This window comes from Urocitellus parryii, chromosome 9 (genome assembly GCF_045843805.1).
Source record: "Urocitellus parryii isolate mUroPar1 chromosome 9, mUroPar1.hap1, whole genome shotgun sequence".
NCBI classification, from domain to species: Eukaryota; Metazoa; Chordata; class Mammalia; order Rodentia; family Sciuridae; genus Urocitellus; species Urocitellus parryii.
This window is the reverse complement of record NC_135539.1, coordinates 120,332,419-120,338,418: the sequence shown is the minus strand read 5'-3', so window position 1 is coordinate 120,338,418 and position 6,000 is coordinate 120,332,419.

Here is a 6,000-nt window from a genome sequence, read left to right as displayed (position 1 = left end):
CAAAATATAAGCCAAATACATGCAAAATTTTCTATTGTCTTCACCATTACAGTGGACTAAACTATAATGACCCAAGTTGGACTGATGCAAGTATAATTCTCACCATCACTTTTATTTCCCTAAAACTCTCTTGTCAATAGTCAGTGTGAGCTTTAACAAGCATCAATCAATCCAAATTGCCTTTTTGTTAAAAACTCAGCAATTAAATAAAATGGAGCATGCTATTCTTTTCTCAATATGACCTGGCCTCTGCATGCTGCCTTAAAATTCATCTTATGTTTTTATCTACTAAATCACTGTGCTTCAAATATATCAGGCTCAAAGTTCCATGAGCAACTCCAGATTATGTGAAACCTGAGATTAGAATGTTTTCCCTCAGGTCTTTACAAAGCTATATCCATCTGGCCTTTCATGTGGTAACCTAAACTTATTCCTCCCCAGACAGCCTTTGCCAGACTGTCCATCATACTTTATTATATTGACTCCTTTTATTTTCAGTTTAGCACTTTTCATAAAGTAATATTTCTGTGTTTATATGTTAGTGGTTTCCTACTAAACTATAAGCTCGATCAAAATAAGATCACCTTTTCTTTTTGTATTGCTAAATTCCCATGGCCTGTTAAGTATGACTGACATCATGGGGATCTAGAAATGTATATGGAATAAAGTAATATTAATAATATACAGCAAATGGAAGTAGCCAGAAAATTTTATCCATGGAAATATTTTGCCATTTCATTATTGAAAATGATATTCAACTTAACATTTTCACAACTCTTTGAGAATTATAAAGCAAAACAGGATAAACACACTTGAGCTATACAGACTGTTAAAACTTTCCTTTAATATAATACTATAGTCTGGCTGGCTTAAACAATGGGCATTTATTTTGTCCAATTCTGGAGACTAGGATGTCTAAGATTAAGGTGCTAAGTGATTTTGGTTCCTGGTGATGACCCTCTTTCTGACTTTTAGGCAGCCACTACTTTGTTGGGTCTTCACCTGCCTGAGAGAAAGAGAACCCTCTCTTCCTTTCCTTCTGCTTTTTATAAGGACACTAACACCTTTCTGGGGGCTTCAACTTCATTACTTCATCTAAACCTGATGACCTCCTATGTTAATTAGAATTCCTAGAAACAGAACCCATACGTGATACATGCATATATGATATGATTGGATGGATAGATTAGATGGATGGATAGATAGACAGATTGACTCAGACATTTATGGAAACAGAAAAGTTCAACGATAGGCCATCTAAAAAGTAGAGAATGCAGGAAGTCAGCAGAATAACTCCATGTAAGTTTGAAACCCTCAGAACCAGGGAGGCTAATGGTACAACTTTCAATCTGAGGCTAAAGACTTTAGAGTCCAGGAGATCAGTAGTATGAATTGCAGCCTCCAAAATCAAGAGAAACTGGAGTTCTGATGTTCAGGGGTAATGGAAGGATGTCCTGGCTCAGGAATGTAGAACATGAATTAGTACTTCTTCTGCCCTTCTGCTTCATCAGAACCCCACCCCACCCCCACACCCCCCCCCGCTATTGGATGATGGTGACAGGATTATAGTTTTCATTTACATTTTTCTGTTAGTTAATGATACTGCGAACACATTAAACAGAAGAAATGAGACCCCTATTTATCATTTTTTATCATGTTCCTAGGAATTTCTACACTTATTTTTTTTCTTCCACAGATAATTATTCCCTCTCTGTTTACATATGTGGACATAAACCCCAATTACTTAATATTTCATAATAAAATTCCTCTTGATTACAAAACTACTCAAAAAATGGACGTTGTCATTTTTTTCCTTTAATGTTACAACATTAACAAAAAAATTCAGTTTTTGGTCACCTAAAAAGGCTAGTTTTAAAAATTAAAATATATTTCTTATCATTTATATTTATATTTCTTATATTTATATTTATTATCATTTAAGTACATATAGATTGATCTATATTGGGTGAGTAAATATATACTTTAAATAGGTTGATGGTTATAAAATCTATTTAAGTATTAAACTCATTAGGCTAAAATAAGTAAGTACATCTGATATGAAGCTGATTATTATACTCATGTTGATTAGAGAGAGATTAAAATGAGCTAAATGCATTATTTATTTTTCTTATCATCATAAAATAAACATGTGCAATTTAGTTATTTTAGAAATATGAGCAGGGCAGACAAATACAATAATTAATGTAAAATGAAATAATTTTTTTTTGATTTATGACTTCATTTATGCATTCTGTGTACCTACTTCCTGGGAGACAGCATATTTGTTTAAACTGTTTGAACTTCTTACTGGGCCAAGAGCAATTTAATAATTAAAAATTCTAAAATTAAAAATGATAAAAACAATAAAAATATACTTCCAAGAAGGTTTCTATTACCTGCAAATCTTATATGTACTTTTGGGAAATAAAATAGATATCTACTGCAACAGTTTATGTGCTTTTTGCAAGAAAAAAAATTATTATCACTGTATTTCTAAGTATACATACAGGTTTAATTGTTCCAAAAAACATCTAACATACACTGCATTTAACTGACTTAAAATACTATAATAGTGGGATATTTCAGTTCAATTTTAATAAGAAACCTTTTTCTTCATTCATTTACATTTTACATACATACATTTTACTTGAGATAGTTATAGATATCAGCCACACTATCAATATTGCTAACTACTGAAGAGTTTGCTGTGTATACATTCATATTTGACTGTTTTAAAATTAAATGGAAATAAATTACAGCAATATAACTATTACAAAAGTTTGGAAGATATTTTGAGGGTTTCTGTAGTGAGTATTTTTTAATGCATCAATAGGAGAGAAAGAACTTTAATATTGTTGAATATATTTTTAGAAACAATTTTCTTGAAAACCTTTAATTTATTTGAGATAAAATTCAATGTAATTTGAACTTTTAATGAAAAAATTAATAGAATAATAACATGTGTTAGTCATTTTCAATGTACATTAAAGCATTTGGAAAACTTATTTAAATGTGTATGCTTAGATTATCAAAATATATATACATAAGCTCTTAGCAATGTAAAATCATTGCCTCATATTTTAATTATAAAATTATAAGTGATGAATCACTTGCAATAACACATTTAACACTATGATTTTGCTTTTAATCAAACTAAACCATTATTTATCAAGTAGATATTTTCAACTCAATTTTAGCAGTTCTAATTGTGAAACTGTAATTCACCATAGATATTTTAACCAATATTTTAAAAGACAAAAATGCTTCAATGGAAGTTATAATTTGCATTTGAAAACCACTGAAGGTACGTTTCTCTAGGAAATATTAAATAATTTTTATATAGAAAATAGAAATGCAGCCAAGAAAACAACTTTTCTAAATCAAAGGAGAAATGATTGTTGTTGGTGATTTTTTTCTAATAGCAATACACAATCAAACAATAATACTAGTTGAATTGCCAAGCAAATTATTATATTGCCTCAAAATATGTGGCCAAGATTCCGTTATACGTTGGAATTAAACACATTACAATTAAAATATTCTACATCACATTTTTGGTGCTGTAAATAAAAGAATAAATGAAAGTTTTGTATTTTAAAGATAGGATGATATGGACCCATTTGTCAAGAACCAATAGTTTTATTTAACTTTGTCACTTGAAGTACTGAGTCCAAGAATTCTTTAGAATTGTCTCTAGAATTGCATACTCAAGAGAAAAATTATGATTAAAAACTTCAGCTTTATATATCATATGTCACATTATACTGATATTTCACTTTTAAAAAATCATATTTTTATTAAAACAACCAATTGAATTATTTGCTATTTAAATATTACTCAAATAAAAATAAAAATTTTCCTGATTCCAATAGTACTTAAGTTTGACTAAAAGCTATCTTTATCTAAATCATAATTTGGTGCTGGGGATTGAATCCAGGGCCTTGTACATGCAAGGAAAGCACTCTACCAACTGAACTGTATCCCTAGCTCACTTACATATCTACTCTTGAAGACTGTCTATCTCAAATACAGTTTAAATTGCTGAGATATTCATTAGCACAGGAACTTGCTTAGAAGCACTCATATTGAGTTAATTAACTTGCATGGAAACACTTTTTCAGAGTTTATTTATTTATTTAACTGTAGAAGACTAGAATACATTTCAAACAACTATAATAACCTACTGAGGACAAAATTATAACATCTGTCTTGACAAAGGTAAAATGAGTTTAAAAAGTAGGTTAAAGAGAAATACTAAAATACAGGAATAATTATAAACTGCAATTGAGTACAATAACACACTATTTTGGGGTGTTGAAAATGGTACCTGAGAACCCTGTGGCTAATATTGACCAAATGTAATAACACAGTCCTCAAGTTTGATTAATGGAATGGATGTTAAAAATAAGTCGGGTATATTTAACATAAGCTTCCTTTTTTTCATGTATGAGGCAAACTCTTGTTAAACTATTTCTCAAGGCTAAGTACTGTAAGTTATTTGAGTCAGATATACATCAATTTGTAGCTGACTGATGTTGTGTAAGCTAAAGAGCTGTATATCAAATTGATAGTTACCAAAGAAATAGATAACATGGATTTTTTTAAATAAAGTGCTATTTACACAAAATATTGGAATGCATGACAAAAGATGTTTATTTTCCTAGGAGACATTACCATTCTCAAGTAGATATGATGCTTCTGCTCACAGTGATTCACAGAACAAAGAGAAATAGCTCTCAATTTGTAACATACGATTTTAAATCTGTCAGATTTAATTTGATGATATAAAACTATATGGTTTTCCAAGATTAGAAACGAGCAGTATATTGCACAAATAATAAATATTAATTTTGTAACTTTGACAAAAGTTCTAGACTTTTACTCTTCTGGTCATAGTAGTTTATAAAGTACATTTTTAAAACTGGAAGTTAAATGGTTACAAACTATTTATCAATGAAAGCATTGGTATTTTGGATCATTGAATTGATCCTCAATCATTCTTAATTCAAGATCTTCAAATAGTGTCTAATATAGAATACAGCAGTCATGATCCTTGATATTTACCTAAACGATTTGAAATTAATATCAACACAAAATCCTGCACACCATGGTTTGTAGCAACTTTATTCATAATTCATACAAATGGAAATGTTGTTTGATGGAGAATGGATTAAGAAACTGTGATACTTTTATGAAATTGAATAATATTCAATGATTAAAAAGTATGATATATTAAGCTAAAGACATGGATGGAAGCATGGAGGAAACGATGTTGCTGTAAATAACTTGGAAGATAAATAGCAGCAACTATAGGTGAAAGGAATTATAGAGAAGCACTGTACTTTATGTACTTTAGCTGGTCAAGTTCCCTTTGGAGGCATTAGTCAAGATCTCTGAAATGGAACAATTAAGTAGTAAGTGATTTCTGGGCCAAGTTAGTGAGACCCTGTCTCAAAACAAAAATAAAAATAGTTGGGGATGTAGCTCAATGTCAACCACCCTTGTGTTCATTCCCCAGAAGCATACTCACATAAAAAGAATAAAAACTAGAAATGATCTATAATATTACAAGATTAGTTGAGAGGCATCTGTATGAAAATATGCAAGTCTTAATAAATTTATAGAGAGAAACAGAAAAATATGTGAAATACATATATATATATATCTATGTACATATATATATAATTCATATACATATACATATATATATAATTCCTGTCAGCTGAGAGAACACAGAAGCAAAAGTCTCTTACCATGTACACAATTAGTGCCCAGATCCTATCTTCTAATACCACTTGTCTATAAGAGCCATGGTCCCTTAAAGAAATAGCTGACTTTTGGTCTGGGACAGGGTATATACAAGATGAGCTTGGAACATTTGTATCCTAGATAATGAAGAATGTTTTAGAAATCCTCAATGATTGTGTATGTCAAAGGATCAGTCTGCCACTGAATGGACTTCAAATGACCCAATCAGAAACAATTCAAGAAGTGAGTCCA